Source organism: Helicoverpa armigera, chromosome 23 (genome assembly GCF_030705265.1).
Source record: "Helicoverpa armigera isolate CAAS_96S chromosome 23, ASM3070526v1, whole genome shotgun sequence".
In the NCBI taxonomy this organism is placed as follows: Eukaryota; Metazoa; Arthropoda; class Insecta; order Lepidoptera; family Noctuidae; genus Helicoverpa; species Helicoverpa armigera.
The window spans coordinates 8019109-8041505 of record NC_087142.1 but is presented as its reverse complement, the minus strand read 5'-3'; the positions used below and the strand labels follow the sequence as shown (position 1 = coordinate 8041505).

Here is a 22397-nt window from a genome sequence, read left to right as displayed (position 1 = left end):
TCGTCTAAGCATGTCTTTTAAATGTTTTTTTTTTATCTAATATTTAAAAATGTAAAAAAATATGATGAGAGATAAATAAATGAACTAGTATGTGAATAAATCCAATATTTTATATCTTTGAAGTGACAATAACTTGTCTTGATTGTCTTGATTGATTAATTGAAAGGAATCTCAAGATATCGAGTTGTAGTAAGCATTAGCAATATTTGCAATCTTATCATCAATAACCTTATAATGAAGGGGAAAGTCAATATATTATTGTCGCAATCATTCATGTTTTAATACCATTTATCAATGCGGTTTTGTTTTTATTATTTCCGAGTGCTCTTATTGATAAGGTTGTGAAACATCTGGTTTCCTCTCCGTCTTGATATTTATGTCAAATATTGAGTACTCCACTTATTATTTACTCCATGTTCTCTACAACTTTACGATTGAGGCATGTAATAGAAATTGCTACTTTAGTAAGTTTATTTGTAGAAAGTGATTATGGATTTTATTCTATATTGTTATCAAAGTTGCAAGTTTGGTTTGTCTGTTGTTAAATAAGTGGTAGATTATCGTAGATCAGGAAATTAAAGAAACTCATTTGTCTAGAACTATACTCACTTGCAATAAACCAGTGCATTGTATTTTTATTTTAAGAGTGCTCTTTTAAAGAAGGACCTAGCCTTGACATTCAAATGTACTATAACGATATTGCACACGAATGTTTCTTCTATTGTCTTCTCTCTAACATAAAGTAATAAATTACCTTTGAACATTTCGAAGATGTTGGTGAAACTGCAACCTTTGTGCTCAAACCCCTACTTCGTAGCTTCTTTCTTTCTTCTGGACTCCGACTGAAAAAAATAAAGTAAGTAATTGTGTATCGTTCAACTGTTTTCTACGGGTAAAACCGCGGTTAAAACTAAGTCTACTATCTAGAATATCTTCACTGTATCTAATACAGTTGTATTGTGACTGGCTCATAGATTATGCAGACAATATAATACGAATAATAGAGGATAGCGATAATATTAGCATAAACTGACATCTCGCCGTGTATTCCGCTGTTGTTAGGTTAATACACTGGGTAAAGATAGTATTTTATTTAGAAGTGATTTCTTGTGTTATCGGTATGGAGACATTTAATTAGTATTCTTATTATATTTCCGTAATATAATTAGCTACATATGTATTTTACTGATTGAATCATCAACGATAGGTCTAGTTTTTAATTTAGTTAGAATTAGTTTAGAATTTTAATTTAGTTATGTACCTATGGACTATGTTTTCACCACGGGTTTTCACCAATCTCTGTTACATAAGTACTATCTACATTTGCAGCATAACCAATAAGCAATCATTATTACTAATAATTAACTAATAATTATTACTAAGTATACTCATTTGTTTTTGTATACGGAAAATAATTTCAGACAAATATTGCAGAGACCGATAAAGGCCAGATTTTTATACTAAGATATAAATTTTATAAAAGATAGTAGGTATGGTGTATTACACTGAACGTTATTGTTTGGTTACAATAATGCTATCTTATTCAAGAGAGAGTTTAATATAAACTATGAAATATAAATGTTAGTAGATAATACGAATAATAGAGAATAGCGATAATATTAGCATAAACTGACAGCCCGCTGTGTATTCCGCTGTTGTTAGGTTAATACACTACGCAAAGATAGTGTTAAGGTGTATTTTGTGTTAAAGTATAGACTAGAAAATTGTACATTTGCATAAAGTAGTTAAGAACGAATGTATCTTTATTTAACGTACACCAGTTTGAAATCTTACCAGGATAATTAAAAATTGAGAAGGTACTTATTTTTCACCAATTTCTATTTATTTAGTTACTTATGCACTTCCTTCTTTATTTGCAGATACAAAAATAAAACGTTTGAACTTTTTAGTACGCCCCAATTTTCAAGAAAGATTTTGTATTATTTTTGTAATCTGAAAATATTTCGAAAAAATACTCTAAAGAGTGGAATAGTACCACCGTTTACGGGTTTTCTAATTCATAATATTGCTTGGTTGCAATAATGCTTACTTATTTCAAGAGAGAGTTTAATATAAATGTTAATACAATACATAACCTACTGCCTTTTACTATTTAATCTGCAATAACTACTTTTAAGCCAATTTTATGTACAAACCACGGAAGGATTATATTGTCTGTATTTATCCGGGGTTACATATTGGTACTTACTCAACAGCGAAATGTAATGCTTAGAATATTATATTGAAACATCGTTTTATAGGATAACTTCATTGTATTCTTTAATAGCTGATTCTGCGACAGTGTTTATAAATAAGATTTTTACTCCTTTCTGTATAATCTTACTAAAATTACCTACTATCTTTCAAGATAAAATTACCTACTGGATGGTTTTTACAATTTTTTATCCATGGAAGGAAGCTAGTATTGATGGAAGCTAGATAATTAATACTAGTTAATTTTATATGGTTTCTACCACATGGTCACAAAAAGTACTAAATACAAATTATATGGTATAAAACTGATTCAAGAGGCCTATTTACTTATTTAGAAAAACAAGAAAACTACATTTTATATTCAGATACAGAACTGATAATCATCATACTAACATCAACACATTTAGATGACCGATTTTCTGAATGAAAATACGCGCTACTTCGCACGAAAAACCGTGTCTCCGGGACCATATCATTGAATATAAGCCAACATTAACAAAACGTATGAAAAACAGTGAAAATACATTTATCACAAGACAAGATATATCATAAATGCAACTCCGATTACGTAATGCCACGCAAACGCTCTGTTTACTTCAGTTTTCCACGATTTTCACGCACCAACTTCGATCAAACAAGGACAGAGATAAAACAAGTACAGTTTTCGCTATACGAGTGAGGGAGATAGGTGTACGCGCGCGCTTTCCACCGCGGTTAAAATTACAGCGCACGCGCACCGCTGAAAGCTCTCGCGCACAGACTATTCAGTCTTCTTGCAAAGCTCGATGCGTGCGGACGTCTGCGAGTGTCGAACATTAATCGAATTTTCACGTACGGAGCTGAACTTTTGATGTGACTGTGTCAAAGTGATTGTGTATCTTAACTTTTAGTGACGTTTTGTGTTAAAAACTTATAAATTGGAGTCTACAGTGACATTTTGTGACGTTGCGGATACGAAGGAATTGTGTTCATTCCCAGAAGCGGTAAGCTGATTTGTTATTTTAAGATATAATTAAATATAGACTGGCGGCATTTATATGAAAACGTAATTAGTTTCATATGTATATGAGTCAGTGTTCTTAGTATTGTTTTTGGGTGTGATTAGATAAAGTACTATTTTTCTCGGAATTGAATTTTAATTTGATGGGAATTGGCGGGAATTTATTTAATGTGCCTAAGAATGACGATGGGATTTGCGCTTCTGTTTACATATTTACACTATGGAAACCTTCAGAACACAATTGATATTTTTTTATACTCATAATAAATAAATTAAAAAATACTGAACATGGACCTGAGGAAAATATTATAAGTGATATCTTCGTCTTATTATATTTAAGAGTACCTAGCTAAAAACTTTTCACTGTACTTAACGTGTACCTGGAAAATAAAATATACATACATAGCCTCCCATTTTAATTAATTTCAAATACATTTCACAATTTCCTTCCCAAAAATCAAAAAATCTCAATTGACAAATTCCAACAATTAAAGAACATTGTCTTTACTAGAAAAAAAAAACGAACAAAAAAGGAAACATTCAAGCAATAAATAAATCTTTACGAAGGCAGGCAAGGAAGATGTTCGAGCGGGAATCGAACCAGTGTCCCTTTTAGCATTCAGCCGGCGTCCTAACGCTTAACACGTGGCAAACAATGTGTTTTTGTGCCTTAACGAACAGAGAGGTCTATGGAGTATGCTGTGTGTTGCAAAATTTTGGATGTCTTTTGAAAGGATTGTGTTAAAAAAAAAAAAACATTTTTATGTTTCTGACTAATTGTAAAGTTATGTAAAAATGTGTTTTGGTAATCAACTAAAAAATACAGTATAAGTATTTTGTTTCTCGAATGTAGAAGTTCTCTTCTCTCTTAAAAACTATTTTTTATGTATCTTACCTACATGGATATCGTAAGCAGGATGTGAAATAAATTGAAAGTGCACTAGAAAAAAGAACATTTATCAATCCTAAATATGAAATAAATTAAACCACAAAAACTACAAAACAATTCAAGATCACAGAATACTGAATCACCTTATTACTTCATAATTTATTTAAAATACCAAAATATTTTAACGCAAAAAAAAATTACCAACAGCGTCTCCACAGTTCGTAACCACCATTATTCTTTCCGGTACTAACGTGTGCGGAACACGTGGTTCTGTAGGTAGGAACAAAAAAACGGACAGACAGATCACAATGAAGATGTTACCCTTAATCTCGCCCTTTGCAGGCGTGGCATGTGCCTTAATTAAATACTTTGGACACGTAGGGATTTTGTCATTTTTATTTTTTATTGTTAGTTCTGGCAGCTACCGAAAGAAAGAAGAAACGACAAATATTGATTCGACACAAAATAACGCAACTGAAAAAATAAATAAAACGATTGAAAACTTTTTCTAATAGATGGACATCAAATGCGTTAAATTTCAAAGCTGTCTGGGAGCCCAATACTTTAGTACTTTGTCCACTCTGGATTTGAGTCTAGGGTTGGATCTTAATTGACGAAAAAGTCGAGTAAAAATCTTTAAACTGTGGCAGTTTGTCTTACAGACGCTACTAAATTACTAGCACATCAAGCTACTACAATCTGTAAAATTTTGTCGGTCAACATTGAAACTTATGCTTTGGATAAAGTTGAAACCTATGTAATGAAGGATATATTTTAATAGCGTCTTACAACCTTTAAAATTATACCGCCAACGAAGGCCCTCATACTCAGAAGTACTCAGGATATTCTTAAATATTACTTCCATATTTCTCATATAATATCTGTGTGAATAAAAGCTATAAAACTGCACCGTCAAACCAAAGTTTACACTAAAGCAAAAATAAAGTTTATTCTTTCGACATCACAGATTTCTTCGAAGTCATATTACTTTTTTATTTCGATCATAACAATATAAAGTCATAAAGGCTAGATCCGTAAAAGTTGTCTGTTTCTTTATATGAGACGAATCATAGTTTTTAAATTATACTTCAGACTTTCTCAGATCTGAAGTCTTTTAATGTTTTTTCCGTAAATGTATCTCTTTTATGTGTAAGTTACAGTCTAACTTACATGGAAACTTAAGTTAGTCTTAAGCCAGCTGCGTAATAGGTAATTGTGCTCCTAAAACGTCTACTTTCTGCGCAACTACAGATAACTTTAGATCTGTCAAAAGTCATAACAGAAATTCTTCTGTGTTTCGGAAGAGACGACATGTTGTGAATCCCGGGATTTGCACATTTTTGGCAGTCTTATAAAGCTCGGATAAATTGGTTGCGCATAACCAGATGTAGCTGAGTTCAGTGTTTTACAAGGAGCGACTGCCACTGCCTCCCCAACTAGTTACCCGGGCAACCCAATACCCCTTGGTTAGACTGGTGTCAGGCTTACTGGCTTCTGAATACCCGTAACGCCTGCCAAAGATGTTCAAATGACAGCCAACTAACATTGTTGGGAAAAATACGATGTTTCGTTGGGAAAAGGCTAGGCAGATGATCTGTCCAAAATATAAAAGTGTGGTCTACACTCAACCCACGGAGTCGATTAGACATCAGAATTATTGAGAAAACCTCTATTCTAGAGCGTGACTCAAGTAATGGAACGTTTTATTGTTCTTCAACTTTTTATAACTGTATAGGTATTGTGTGTTTGGTAAACGGAGAGTTTTGGAGTAGAGAAAAATGGATTTATAAAACGTGAGTAGGTGGCATATGCTGCCTTTATCCTGTGGATCGGTTTGTTCTTTGGAAAAAATAGGTTTTGAATATAGATGGAATTATTTTAATATTCTTTACGCGGTTTCAGTTATTTCAGAAGCATGAAAACGTAAAAAAAACAGTGTAAATGTGCCTTATAAATGTATTTTTTGTGCTAGTCTTATTTTGACCAAAATTATACCAAAATGGAAAACTCAAATTGCTTTATCATTCAAGATAAAACAAATGAATGATACCTATCAACTAAATAAATGGGGAGTGAGTGAACTATTTCCAAAGTGACTCTCGCATCACATTCATACGTTCTTTAGAATATATTACATTTGTACAAGACGGGAATCGAATTAGGATCGATGCCAATACAATCGATTAATGTTCAATCGATATATCGATACATTAGAGATGTGGTAGCTACGCATTAGTGGGCGGTTTTGAACGGATAATTTTCCTAATGTATTCTTTGGAATTTCACTATGACTGGTATTGAAGATATAATTCTTAATAATAGGGGTTAAAGTATGAAATTGCCGATTTGTACTGAAAACCTAAATTGTATTTTTTTTTAAATTTTTAACAAACTTATTTAATCAAAATAGTTGCCATTATTATCTATACATTGCGGTCATCTAATAAGAAGGTCATTTATGCCTTTACGATAGAACTCTGAGGATCTAGACTGCACAAACAGTGTGAAAGAATTTTGTTCTGCCTCCTGGGAAGAAACTTCTTGTGACGTAGATAATTGTCCAAATCACAAAAAAAAATGGTCGTCCGTTAGAGCAAGGTCTGGCGAATATGGAGGAAGACGAATAGTTTCCAACTGCAGTTCCTGAAGAGTTAAAACGGTTTATTTTGCTGTGTGAGGCCTCGCGTTGTCATGGAGCAATAGCGGTGAAGGTCGATTCATGAGTCGTGGCTGTTTTACTGCTAATTTTTTCCACATTATTCGGTGTTCGGCTGGGTATCTGGGTAGTTTGACTAGGATCGGCGTTCACCGTCTCTCTTAATTTCTCGTTAATCACCTGTCAGGCGGTCTTTCTCATGGCTCGTTCTTCAAGTCGAAGTTTCCACCACGAAAGCGTTTAATCCAAAATCGCACGGCGCGTTCTTTAGCAGACACCTCTTCAAATGCAGCATTGATATTGCGGGCTGTTTCTGCCGTTCAATCCCGCGTCGGAACTCATATTCAAAAATTACTCAAATTTTCGCAGTATCCATCTTTCTTGTTTAAGTTGAATAACAAAAACAATTGAACATCGATAATCAAATGTTTCACATTTTTTAAAAGAAAAACATCACAGAAACCACGTGAAAAAAGTTCCATTCGAAAACCTCAAACCATGAAGACTCTATGGCAATTCAAAAACCTACTAGAATAAAACGGCAATTTCATACTTTAACCCCTAATATATCATGCTGATGTTATTTCTATTCTACTAAAGCATTCGCCAAATAAAGGGGCTCTGAATTTGGTTACTTATCATCTGCTTAGCCTTTTTCCCAACTGTGTTAGGGTCGGCTTCCAGACTTCCAGAATGCAGCTGAGTACCAGTGTTTTACAAGGAGCGACTGCCGTGCCTGACCTCCTCAACCTAGTTACTCGGGCTACCCAATGCTCCTAGGTTAGACTGGTTATCAGACTTACTGGCTTCTGATTACCCGTAACGATGGCCAAAGCCATTTCAATGAAAAATAAAATGGGTGATTTCAGAGTGCAAAGTTATTTGATGACAGCTCAAAACTGAACTTTTTGGATCAGTTAACTAGCTGTATATTTTGAGTGGGAAGTAGTGATAATGTTAAATAAATAAAGCAATTGTTTTTCAACTGAAAAATATGATAATAAAATCTGCCAGTGTTTTGAACTGGGAATTACCCAATGGCAAGGAAATGAGCATTATTTTTTTAAAACATGTTTTTTAGCAAAAACTAGGCAATGCAGTATTTTGGGATATTATGGGAATATCCCAAAAGCTCAGCTTGTTTACGAAAACATACTCTAAATAAGATTTTAATGTTTCTTGATCTCGAAGCATTTTCAAAAATAAAAATAAGGTTATTTTCCTACAGTATTTAATAAAATAGTGATTTATATTTTTTAAGATTTAACAAGAGTAAGAATATTATACATATACACACTTATCTATTATTATGAATTTATTAATAATTTCACAGCCATGACTAAGAAATAGTTACCCTTGCAACTGTACTGCATCTTCATCAATCCAGCAGTTTTCAACACTTACAAACAGACCTGCATTAATATACCAATCGTTATTCGATAAACAATCTCGCATTAAGGTCAGCCAGAGTAAATAGGTCAAGTGCGAGTTGTTCCACAGAGTTATGTAAACAACTATTTGTCAGTCTATCAATCATTTATTTGTAGCATTGGATTTTGGAAATAGAACACAAGTTACTGGCTGATTCATGCAGTTTTCACCGCGTTTTGAAAGACAAAGTTCGAATTTTAAATTGTACTGTTCTTATGTTCAAAAAGTATCTTAAGTACATACCTAGAGTAATGTGTGCTTTGGCTAAAAATAAAATAACATCTTAAAATATTCGATTTCTGTACATCTAAAACATTCCCGGATAACTCTCCTCCGGTTTCAAGGAAACAAACAATAAATGATAGCTGCCAAACCGCAAATCGTTGCGAATTATATCTTAAAGCTATAACAATAAAGTCTAATTTTGAATGGTTCGTATATGATCGGGATTTAGTTCCTAGATTCGAAATGGAGTTTGTAGGTTTTATCCGAAGTTCCTCGTGCTAAAGATACTTTGTGACGTCAATACTTACTTTGATTTATTCCAGAAATCATATAGTATTAGGTATTTTTAATGAATCATATGGTACTTCCATTGCAGACAAAAAAAGAAGAATAACTGACGAAAATAGTTTTCAATTTCCGACCGAAGACTACATACTTGATAGTAACAAACTTAAATCAGTACCTAAACAAAAACAACACAGCTCTAATTCAATGCAACAAGGTCTAATTTACATTAAATTATAATTAAGTTACGGTAAAAAATAGTTGGTCGAGTACGCGGAGCGACGGAATCAGAACACTGGCCGTATAGAATACAGATCGAAAATAGAATGCGTGTGACAATGAAAATAACTAAATACAAATTCAAATTTGGAATTCCGTGCGCGTTTGTTTCTTGTTGTCTGAACTTTTTAGCGATTTGACTTTCGAAATGACAGACCACCCTTTTGACGAAATTCAAATTAAGATTTTTTCTTTCACACAAAATATATATTAATATAATTTTTGACTGAAGAAAATACTTAAAACAAAAATTGATAGCTTGCGTAAATTTTGGCTTAGTGTGTGGTCCAGCTGCTATGTATTGACTTTAAATTATTTATAAATAATTTTATGAAAACCGCAAACTGTAAGTCATCTAAAAAATGGGGTCATTGCTCATACTGACAAAATCACGCGATAGTACACTTTGTAGGGCTTCGAATCGGAAGACCAAAAATAAAGAAAAAAAAACATTATTCTTTTTTATTGGATTATTGCCAGAGTCTGGTAGTCTGGCTGGGTAAAATCTTTAATCATAATTTCGTTATATACATTCTTTTTCGTACGGATGGTCAAGCCAGCCAGATGTGTTGAAAATCTGAAGTCTTGAATATTGATAATTATTGATTGAGCTTATGGATAGTATGTCATGTAGCTAATTAATAAAATTTAATCAATTCTTAAGTTATTGATCGCTTCTCACTGACGGCGACATTTTTGCATACCCAGTACCATTTCAAGTAGCAGAAGAAAAGTCTGTTTTATAGTTCTCGCCAAACTTTATGTCAGCTTTTTAGGAAGCGGGAGGAGAATTCGCGAGGTGGTTATTGGCCATATGTGCGTTACGCCCGGAAGATAGTTGCAAACCGCCCTTAAGTTAGACGAGCACTATAGATACCAAAATTAGGAGCTTTGTTTACTTACTTTTTAAAACAAATGCAATTATATAATTTACAAAATAAATTATACATATCTAAGTTGCTACTTAATGAGTAATGTAGGTAGGTGCACTATCAATTGTCTTTAAGGGCCAGTCGGCCATATTGTCTACCTACGTCATATCCTCGACAGGAGACAGGAAGAGATACGCTATTCTATTTATTACCCAACACAATACGAAGTATCCTTACTAATATTATAAATGAGAAAGTTAGTTTGTTTATTGGATAGGTACATATTTTTTGGTGTAACAATGGGGTTGGGCAAATGGGTAGATAGTACCATACTTATATTTTTGCATGAAAGGCTTCGAGGTTTCGGGCAAAATCTTGTAATTAGAGGTATATCAATACAAAGGCGAGTAAATTGTTCACCATGAGTAAACAGTAAAAACGCGAATCAGTTTTTTTTTTAAATTTTGGCATCAAGATTTTGTATTAAGAGATTAGAGATTTCTTACTTTGAAGACGCTTGTAAGCTCGGAGCCGCAGAATTCAATCAGTATAGTATAAGTTATAGGCACTTCTGTCTGCGTTGAACTTAACACTGGACATCATAAACCAATATAATGTATTAATTATTATTAATTAATCAACGGTAATTGATTTGATTGTTTTGTGATAATTGCTTGAGCATTGACTAATTATAATTATTTGTTTGTCAATATTGTCGTATCCACGAACGGTGAACATTATTTGCGAAATAGCTACGAAATGCCCACAAAAATTGAACATTATTTAACTATAACGATAACCAAATCATCACCAGCCGTATATCTTGCCAGGGCTATCGTTGGAAGCTGAAAAGGGCTATCGTTGGAATTAAATCGTGCAACTCACAGTAAAAGTCTTCTTAAAGTACATAATTAACTGTAATCATATAATTGTAGAATATGTTTTTTATTAGCCTATATTATCCCACTGTTGGGCAAAAGTCTTAAATTCTTGTATCATCATCATCAGCCTATCGCAGTCCAAATTCTTGTATAATAACAATCAATTTAGATTTTTTCGAACACACTTTTCTTACTGACTATCCATTACCTAATTTATGTCAAGAGCAAAAACGCCATAAATCAACACCACTCCAAAACATTCAATATGTCCGCATGCATTTTCGCAGTACAAATACATAAAATGGTGACGCGCCATGAATTTTGAAAATGGAATGAAGTTCAGTAGCCGCGATCTGCATTTGACATTCTCTATGGTTGTCATCACCATGTTATGGTTACGTCAACCCGTGGCCGTGAACCCGGTAGTGGAGTGTTGGTTGCTAGAGATGGGATGAGGGGAATCGATGAAATATGGTCAAGTATATCGATGTTAAATTGGAGTAGTGCTGTGAGATTTTTGTGTTTGCTTTGCAAAAAGGTCTTGAACTTGAACTCGTTGGGGGAAAATAATGAGAAAATAGTTTCTTTTTATCATCTTAGTCATGACATCACCGTGGTTTTTGTACGGTTGAAAAGCTTCATTTTGGAATTACATAACGTAAAGCTACGTGCTAAGCTAAAGCTAAGCGTATAGTATGATATCATTCCTAAAATAATTGGTGCACCTCAGCTTTTCCGGCGAAAAATGTGACGCCATCATCATCTGCGCAGACTTTTCCTAAGTATATTGGGGCCAGTTTCCAGTTACCAGTGTCAGTCGTACCAGTGTCTTCCAAAGACCAGCTACCTATCTGACCTCCTCAACCTAGCTACCTGGGCAACACATTAACACGTGACGCCACAATAGAATAATTACCAATAATTCATCGATATTATCTAGACAAGCGTTTCCCCCCACTATTCAGGAAGCTTCTATATTTAATATGTCATATGCATACGAGTTCGTAACATACAAAATACCCATAGCATATGCAATGCATGCCCCATAGTCTATAGACGGAATAAAAACTAATAGGGCCTACTACCACACATACAAATTAGAATATTCCCATTTGATAGCAATTAAAATTCAAGGAAATTCATTGAACTCTATATGGTTATTATCTCCTGAAAAGGTACTTGTTGTATCCTGTTTGAAGTCTTGGTACCTAATATACATATGTATGTATTATTGTATTCTTATATACATAATTTATTATTGAATACCTACAAGAGAAAAAAATATTGTAGCTTCTTGATAAAAATGGTAATAAATTGCATAGATAAACTAATATAGTACAACCAGGTTGCAAGAACTTTAAAACTAGCCTAAGATCTTAAATTGCCAACTCAGGATTTAGGTCATGATCCATAACCTCTAACGTATCTATTTGGAGTACTTGTAACATGATATTTGAGAGCTAAGCTTCCCTATATTTGGCATGATACCTCATAGGAATTATAGCATGACACGCTATGCCATACTAACCTAGCTTAGACTTATGTAGATGATGTTTACTTTAATAAAGTAATCTATATGCAGCTTCAAGCCATTGATCCTTTAGTATCTTTTTAGTGACTTTTTTGAGAATATAAATAAATCCTCCATGACACCACAGTGATAGGGAATGCCAGACTACTGCTGACTAAAATCCCATCTTGGTTTCTGCTGGAGCCGGCAGGATGTACATACATGGAGAGTAGGACTTATTTCTTCAACCATATTTTAGAGAAGATTCACGCATATTTCGATACTATCTCTCGTTACAATTTGTAGTAGGTAAGTCAAGTTACCTATCATAAACATATCTCACAAACTGGAGTATGATACTATGTTGATACACAAATAGACAAGTTTATAATAAAAATTATAATTAAAGCTAGCGGAATACCGGCTAATCCTAGATACCCACATAACAGTTCTAGTTTACACTATTAGGTATTCTTCAAGCAAACCAGTTGCATCATTAGTTTAAATATAGACATTACGTTCAATAAACATAATCAGTTTATTCTGAGATTTACGGCAACAAATTGTATGCGTTGCTATCAAAATAAACTGGGGATACATTTCGGGTTTATTGCTAGGCTACATCTTATTCTAGTCTACATCTTATTCTAGATCTGGCTAAATTCCTAAGTCTTACTGAGCGTTTTGTAAACGCCGTTAGCCTATAATTATAGATACAAAAACTATTCTCGTATCTGTTCTCGTATCATCCTCTCTCCATCTCCAAGATACCACATAGGTATACGCTGTGATAACTAATGCAAAAAATAACTTATTCTTGACATTAACATTATAACATTAAATATAGATTGCCATGGTGAACATGCATAATACTCGCAAATTCCGTGCCTCTTTATTGGTGATTTTCAAAATTGAATAAGTTTATTTAGAGATTATCCCCCTACATAGACACAAAGTCACAAACTTTACTTCTATATCAATATCTATAGCAATAACTAGCTTGATCTCCTCAGTTCAAACAGCAATGCATTCTATCAATCCATAGATGGATCAACGCGCGCTTAACTTCTTGACCTCCGTATCTTACATAGTGAGTAAACCCGTCAATCGGTCTTGCGTCTGATCTCCCTTCGTATTGATCTGCCGTCCTATTAGTATAATAAGATTTAAGGGTATTCTGCAAATAAGTTTTTGACTGTTTTGTTTATTAGTTTGGCAAGGTTTTAGAAAGACTGTTGTCACTGCAATTTGTTTTTAATCAAGGCTCTTGTGAGACTCTTGTGACTTAGGTATCCCCAAAATATCTCCTTTGAATTGCATCAGGTTTTAACTCCAATATTCTTGTCCATCCTTCCATTCATCCATCTAGTGCCCCTTGTTAGAATATCTGATAAGTAATTATCAGCTGAGATCAAAATACTTCACTCCACTTTTGCCAATCAACGCAGCTTGATATTAAGTCTACAAACTGCCCAAGAGTTCTGGCTACCATCACACAAATCCATCATCCACCTATCATCTTAAAGGACCACACATTCACGCTTACATAATCTTAGTTCCCGCCAATCGCAAGCAAAGATAACCAGCGACGTAATGGGTCAAACGAATAGCAATATCCGGCCATACATCATCGCTTCCTAGTGGCTACGGTGCGCGAATGATAACGCTTGAACGTGCACTTGTTATATGGACACACTTTATAAAGGACGGTAGACAGAGAAGCGGAGCGGAGGCGGTAGCGGGAGTCTCCGGCGATCCCCAGTGAGGACGAACAGGGCCAAGGCCCGCCGGGGCTGCGGGATTGTTCGAAAGAGTTACCGCGGCGCTGGTACATAAAAGGCCTACGAAGGAATACGACGGTTTTTTAGTCAGTAAAAGTCCAACACTCCCTCACTGCTGCTAACCCGACAGCGGAGTCATTTGAAGATTATTGACACGTTAAAAAAAAGGGGATTCGGCGATGCATAGACGCTTCCTCGTGGCTACGGTGCACGAATGATAACGCTTAAATGTAGACTTGCTTTATAAGGCTGTTGTGAGCTGCGGAGCGGAGGCGGTGGCGGGAGAGGAAATCTAATGGTGTGCTAATGAATGTAGATATGAGTGGGTGTTAAATATTTAGAGTTTGCATAAATGGCATCAATGCTCAATTTTTGGTTTTTTGAAGCTAAAACTTATATTACCTACTCTAAAATTTGCACACTCAGTGCTAAGACCATTACTGCTATATGTATTCACGTAATTTTACTTCAAAATCTCTAAATCATAACGATATGATTAACTCAAAATAGATAACTTCATGTCGCTCCCTCTTCTACCAAGCCCCCACCCTAATGGAAGGCAAAGCTTATGATTGACGTATCAGCTTATAAGACATGCATAATTGAGTAGCCATCGGCCAGCGAGTAACTGTAGCACTCATGTAGCTAATATGCGGAGGGAATATTAATACGAAGGGCTTTTACAATTTGATAGATAAGGGGTTTTACGGAAGGTAAAAATTAAGGGAATTGTGGAATAGACAGAGTTTCTTATATAATTGAGAGAGTATCGCCTACACTTAAGTCACAACATTAATTTCATCTGATACCTAGGCAAGATTTGGTGGCGGGCACTGTCATGCTCGCAGACATTAAACCTGGTCATTTAGATCTTCTAAGTCAAAGATGAATAATTTCAGCGCTTAGTTCAATTAAATTATTATTATTATCTCTTTCTGAACTCGGGACTACAGAGTCCCGGATTTTTGGGAGGCGAACGTGGGGCCGAAGCCAACACGCTGAAGCCCTTTTGACACAACTTTAATGAAATGGTATGAATTATTGTATTTTATGAATTTATTATTATTAATTATTAATAAGTATTTATTTTATTCAAGAAAAACATAGCACTTTGCACTGTATACATGTTTGGAAAACAAAATTTACATAATCATGCAATAGTAGACTCTATCTTTTAAACTATCTTTTAACTTTTAAATTCACACTTACCTATGACCTCAGATAGGGAAAATGGAAGATACAGAGCACCTTAGGTGCAGTGGATAGAGAATGACAAACTTTTACTGACGTGAACCCACCTGCGTTCTTTCTTGAGCCCTATATGTGTACCAGGGCCGCGGTAACTCTCTAACAACCCCCAACCCTAGACTCGGCGCCTAACAGCGTAGGTACTTGCTGGTTTAAGTACTTCTAAACCTCCAAACACCATCTAAAAAGTATTTCCTCCTAACTTTTATCACAAATCGTTCACAGTAGGGTGACTGCGAGTCACGACCATTAGGACACTAATGTGTGGTCAGATCACGACCCCATAAAAACGCAGTAAATGTTGTTACAACATTCTTTGTTGTGTTTATGTGATTTTGACTTGTTTTGTTTACTGAGTTTATAGCTAGTTTGTATAGTTTGGAAAGGACATATGTTTAAAATATTTGATATCAGGAAACAATTTGTCATTAATATACGACACTTAATTGGTAAAAAAGGAAATGTGTTTTTTTTTGCGCAAGTCCCCCAAACGATAGCATCCTTTTTCTTGCAGTTTTCGCCTAGTGCAATGCGAAACATGAGGTAAGATTTAAGTGTCCTTTATTGTATAACTTGTAGACATGGAAACATTAGTAGTGCATTATTATATCAAAACTAAGAATATTCTTTAATTCGTCTGATTAAGTTGTTTCTTTACAACGACATCCTGTTAATTTATAATTGGCAACGACTATTAAAAATAGTCGACGAAGTTTTTATGTAATTTCTGAGAAATGTGACGCAAAACTGTCCTATAGCGTCACAGTTGTAAAGATTCCAATTTTTCATACTGATATGCGCGTGCGCAGTCTATGCTGAAATGTAATGATTAATATTGTCATCGTTGAGATTAATGTATGATAAATGTAAAGTAGTAATGTGTAGAATGAAGAGCTTCTCAGGGAACTTTTTTATTTTGATACACATAGATTTTTTGATGTCAAACAATGTATGCCTGGGCCTCAACTAAAGCACGTTTTCTTTTTACTTTTAAAGTCTATAAATACAATTAAAAAGGTTTAGGAGTCTCAGAAAACATTTTCTGACAAGATTCTGAGAGAGAGACTGAAAAAAACTATAATGACTGTATGTGTGGCTAAATAAATGGTTTAAGTTAAAGGTAGTTTAATGGTTAAAGTTAGTAGTACCTACTGAAATTAACTTGCTAAGCTAAGCTTATAAGGTCACTGTAGATTCTAAAGCTGATATTATTTTAAGAAAAAGAGATAAATAACCACGATTATTCCCCGTTAAACTCATGTAAACTATTTCGGTTTTATTCCCACATGACCGTGGAAACATTAATCATAATAATGTACTAATATCCTGTACCAATCAAAGTGATTCATACTTCTTGGCCTAGCAATGAAAATATTATGATGACCCGGTTCAAAGTCTGTAAACTTTCGCAGGAAGTTTTTTTTTTGATAGGAAATGACGTAATGAGCTTTTGAGATAATTTTTCGATTTTGAAAATGAGCTTGAATGTACTTTAATTTCGCTGTGAAATATGAAAAATAATAAAAGCTTTTTTGAAAATAGTTTCAAAACCTATCGAATAAGTATTTAAATTGTTAGAAAAGATGTTTTTTTTTTGGCGCTACAAAGTTAACAATCACGAACATTTCTGCAATAGTTGAAAACGAATATGACAACGGAACCCCAATTCAGTTGTCAACAGCTACTAAACAACATTGTCAAGATACTGCCTATTATCTATTTACAACTGTGAGACAAATGACTTTATCCAAACAACCGAGATGAACCAACATAATTCAATCAAACAAACCGGCGCAAGATTGTCTCAAATCACATGAGTGCAAGCATTATCTTCGATTGGCCGTCTACAATAAAATATTAACCCTCAACTCCAAAAAGAAACAATAACCACACAGTTCAACCATCAAATCTCAACTTTACGACCCAAGAGTTAAAGTTCAAATTTTATTTGACAGCTGACAGTCGTAAGTGTCACTTTATGGCCCGAATCGTATGTGAGATGTAATAAATTTCAATTAATGTTGTCAACAATGAATATAGTATTGTCTTACTGTACAGATTTGGCTAGCAGTGTTGCCATGAAGAAAATAAATGCGACCTTTTTTGTGTTCTTAGAAAATTGATTCTGGCGATGAAATGTGATACGGACAAAAAGTTAACGGCTTTTGTTTACACATGTAGTTTTGTCACTTTGTAGTTTTTGCTCTTGATATATGGATCTGTTAGGATTCTTTATATTTACTGTTATTTTTATTACAAATCTTCTTTAAAAATAATTACATATTGAACATAAAAATAAGTCTATTTGCCTCAGTCAAACCAAATCAAGCCACTTTATAATAAAAATTAACATAATATGCCTTAAGCACTTAAAAAAAGGTGGCCATGTTAAATAAGGGAAGTTTATTGCCCTATTAATAGCAACACTGTTGGATGCATCTTATGGGCTACCCATATAAGTCGTTATACCCATAAAAGACAATTAATTATGTATGTACAAAGTAATATGTGTATTATTCACGAATAACATCTTAAGTGATGTTAAATGACGGACAAAGGCCATTTTTAATCGATTTATATGTAAATAGAATTGATTCGATTGTTCGAAGTTATTTATTGCATGTGCATGTGAATCTTTATTCTTATGTACTATTGTTTGTTGCAAAAGTTTATTTATTTACTGTGATATAACGAGCGGTGGATATTGTTTATTTAAGTATTTATTTCTATATTTTAAAAGGGAATTTTATTACTGGTTGCATACGGTTTTGGATGTGTCGTAACTTTTTTGTTTAATTAAATTGCGAAATATATTTTACACTGATTACACTGTCTTTTCTTGTAATAGATTTATAACAATTATCTTTATCTTTACCGTAGGCATTTAAATAATTGTATGACAATAATAAGTAATATTTACATAATAAGTATCGATATAAAAAAAGTAATTTTCAAAACAATATTATGCTAGATACTTTACAAATAAGATTCTTGATATATACTATAATAATATGGAAAAATAGGCTTTTCCATGATGATTATTTTCACCAAAAACAGGAAGGTCGTACCTATTTTGGAACGATGGTATTAATGTGAATTTGTTCCTGCGTTTTGACGTACAAAGAAATGAGTCAAAACCATACACGCGTTTATTTAAAGCCCCCTTCTGGCTACACAATAACATATCTCGATCATTACCGGAATCAAATCGATTTCCGAGAATTTTTGGCACTCGATTATAAACCGGTTTTCATCGCTCAAAAATGGATAATCGTTTTATTATTAATTTAAGAGACATTTGAACAATATAATGATATGATTAATAAACTATTTTTGGTATACCTATGAGATGGGATCAAAAGATTCTGCACTGCAAACTTTTAGTCGGCCGATCAATAACAAAAAGACGTTTATATTTTCTCTAAATCCCTTCAATCAGAGTATCTATATTTTAAAATTATTATTGTAAGAATATGCGACACAAATTAAAATATCCTGCACGCACGTGACATATTGAGTATTTATTTATGTATTTTATTTTCTATGGGCCTTAGATGCTTGATTCAAAGAAATTAATAAAAAAAAAAACTGTGAAAATTCTCAAGCCAAAAAAACCCTTACTATATTTAAGTAATTTCACAAAAACAGCTCAGACATTTAGATACTCTCCAATAACCAGTGAATACATCAATACAATTGATAGCTAGTCGAAACTACATGAACCTTTCATCAGTCAACGACTGGACCGGAAGCTACGATAATATTCCACTAGCTACCACGAATATAGATGATTGACTGCAATAAGACGTTGGCCTGAGGACTGCGTCCCACTCTCGCATACAGACCTACAGATAAGTTAGAAAGAGACGGTGTAACAGGAGTAAAATGCAGTACACGTACAAGGAAGTGGGAATGATTCCTTATGCTATAGAAATATTAATCGGGTGTGTTTTGAATGCAAATGGTAGTTTTTATGTTATGTAAGAGTTGGTACATAAATTATTATGTGGTTGTGTTTTTTGTAGTATCTTTTCAAAAGAGTAGGTTGAGTATTTTTAGGGTTCCGTAGCCAAAATGGCAAAAACGGAACCCTTATAGTTTCGTCATGTCCGTCTGTCCGTCTGTCCGTCTGTCACAGCCGATTTACTCGGAAACTATAAGTACTACAGTGATGAAATTTGATGGGAATATGTGTTGTATGAACCGCTACAAAAATATGACACTAAATAGTAAAAAAAAGAATTGGGGGTGGGGCCCCCCATACATGTAACTGAGGGATGAAATTTTTTTTTTCGATGTACATACCCGTGTGGGGTATCAATGGAAAGGTCTTTTAAAATGATATAAAGTTTTCTAAAAATCATTTTTCTTAAAGTGAACGGTTTTTGAGATATCAGCTCTCAAAGTCGTAAAAAGTATGTCCCCCCCCCTCTATTTTTATAACTACGGGGTATAAAATTCTAAAAAAAATAGAGGTGATGCATGCTAATTAACTCTTTCAACGATTTTTGGTTTGATCAAAGTATCTCTTATAGTTTTTGAGATAGGTTGATTTAACTGTAATTTACGGAACCCTTCGTGCACGAGTCCGACTCGCACTTGGCCGGTTTTTTACTTTTATTTAAGCTTTATTTAAAAAAATCCTGCAAAACTACCTATCTGTTGAATAAAGTATTAAACTGTCGCATTTCGAAAACAAGTGCAAAATACCTCGGTCAAAAAACAATAGGTTTAATTATATTATATCTTGATATATACCTCTAAGTATATTATATACATAATATGCAATTGCAGTTCCAGTAAATTCGTATTAAGACACTTCACATATTACTCTTGTATCATATTTTATCGTGTTTCATTTAGTGCGTCATAATCTGTTTTCAGCGTATCCTTCAAAGAAAATGATGTTTGATATGCATTTTATGCGAATCATAGCTTTGCTCTTACTCATAATTCCTATACTTTATCGTGTGATTTCAATCGCATCAAGCCGGGAAGAATCCCGGCGTGTAAAAGTAGCATTATGTCACCGTCTCCAGATATCTTACTCAGTAATCGTTGAAACTCAATAGGTCCAGCTCTTTTAGAGTGAAAGTATAACAAACAAACTCAATTTTATATTTAGAAAATTAGGAAAGATGATAAGAAGGCGAATACTTTGAACCTCTTTTTTAAAAATACGGCAACGACGTGTTTAATACTTGACATACCTACCAAGTAAAAGTTATAACCAAAGCTAAAAATAACTTAGAATTTCGAACAGTAGTTTGTAGAAGCACAAAAACAAAAGAGGTGGCACTTAACGAACGCTCTCAAGTACTAGAGTACAATGTGGTCAGTATATTGATATCTTAACGTTTCAAGCACTGGAGACTTATTGGTGCGCCTTTAGAATAAAAGTGGGAGTAGAGTGGGCTTGTGTATTTATTATGTGTTTACTAGTTATATGCTTTTATTGATAATTGTAATGATTTTAGTTATGCTGAAAATATAATACAGACGCTGTTTCTCTGAAGTTTAAGTTTCAAATAACTAACTGCGGATTACAATAAAGGATACATCCGTTGTTTTGCGATTGGAGATTGAATTTTGACATTAGCTTCAATCTCCAATCGAAGAACATAGATGTATTTAATGATTAAAAAAAAAACTATTTCTATGGCTCTAAAGCACTATAACGAAAGTAAACCGCTTTTATTCATACTTGCTTTATGTCAAAGTCATCCGTGTTAACGATTATCACAAAAAATGTGTGCAGAAGCGACTCTATAGCACCTCTGTTCTTAAGACAGTTCGTAGACTCCCCTTAATCAAAAACTCCAGACGCTGACGAGTGGCTTGTCGCATGTATACCAAGTAGCTACATGTATGTATACGATCCTTAACTTATAGTCCTTTTCCTTGTGAGGATCACTCACTGAATTATAATTTTATCTTTGGTAGAAAAGTTGGGTTATGTGGGTGACTCTGGGTGAGAGTGCTGTATTTTATTGGCTGTTCAATGTTGTCAAAATGGAGTCGGTTTTAAGTCTGTTTTATCCAAACTAATATTATAAATGCGAAAGTAACTCTGTCTGTCTGTCTGTCTGTCTTTCTGTCTGTCTGTCTGTCTTTTCTTCACGCCTAAACTACTGAACCGATTTGTGTGAAATTTGGTACAGACATAGTTTGAAACTTGAAAAAGGACATAGGATAGTTTTTATTACAAAAAAAAAATAAAAATAAAATTATTCCGGACATATAGCGCCATCTATTGGTCAAATCAAAAATCTGCTGGTAGTCACTATTCCACGCGAACGAAGTTGCGGGCAAAAGCTATACTTTATAATTTGATGGAAATCGTAATTTTATAAAATAAATCGAAAATATTATTGAAAAGAATGAAAAATGGGAGTTGAAAGAAGTCATGGTGGTACCTATCTAATAAATGGTTGTAAGTGTGTTGAGATTCTTTATAAAAAGCCACTTAGATAATCTTCTGTAACATCCTTTTGTTATTTAATCCAGTACACAAATGCTCACATCACAACAAATTCCTCTCAACAAAGGCGACATAATTAGCTAATTAAAAGAATGCAATTCTTAATGTAAAACAAATGCATTCTACCAACGTATACTAAAGTATGCGGTAGCGGTACACGAGTAGTTTACCTAAGTAGGTATTGATGATGAAACTATATTGACTCATCATCATCATCATCTGCCTAGCCTTTTCCCAACTATGTTGGGGTTGCCTTACAATCTAACCCGATGCAGTTGAGTACCAGGATTTTATATGGAGCGACTGCTTATATGTTCTTAACTAAGTTACCCGGGTAAGCTGATTCCACTTGGTATCGTGTCAAAGATATACAGATGGCCGAGATTGTGTTGTGTAGTTTAGCGCCACTTCTTAGAAACAAAATGGTGTTGGTGATCAACCTTTTTTGCACTTTAATGTCCTAAAAATATGACATGAGAAAATTGAGCTATATCTTATTATCTGGATTCGGTTATGTCAGTTTCAGTAAAAACTAGGCTACATGATTTACGGTACCATCATGAAAAAGAGAACCATAGATTCATAATGTTATGGTCGAGTATCTTTTTCTTTCGAAACATTAGGTGCAGATACGTCACACATACA

General features: G+C 33.9%; 1 protein-coding gene across 2 annotated transcripts in view; it reads left to right on the top strand.

Annotated features, from left to right (window-relative positions):
• The first annotated feature begins 2985 nt into the window (after window positions 1-2985).
• The window catches only part of LOC110373728 (fibroblast growth factor receptor homolog 1), an 83712-nt gene continuing 64300 nt past the window's right edge, over window positions 2986-22397 (top strand). For both annotated transcript variants that reach the window (XM_064040848.1, XM_049837543.2), the window contains exon 1: window positions 2986-3198. The gene's annotated coding sequence lies outside the window, so the exon portion shown is untranslated. The remainder of the gene's footprint in view (window positions 3199-22397) is intronic.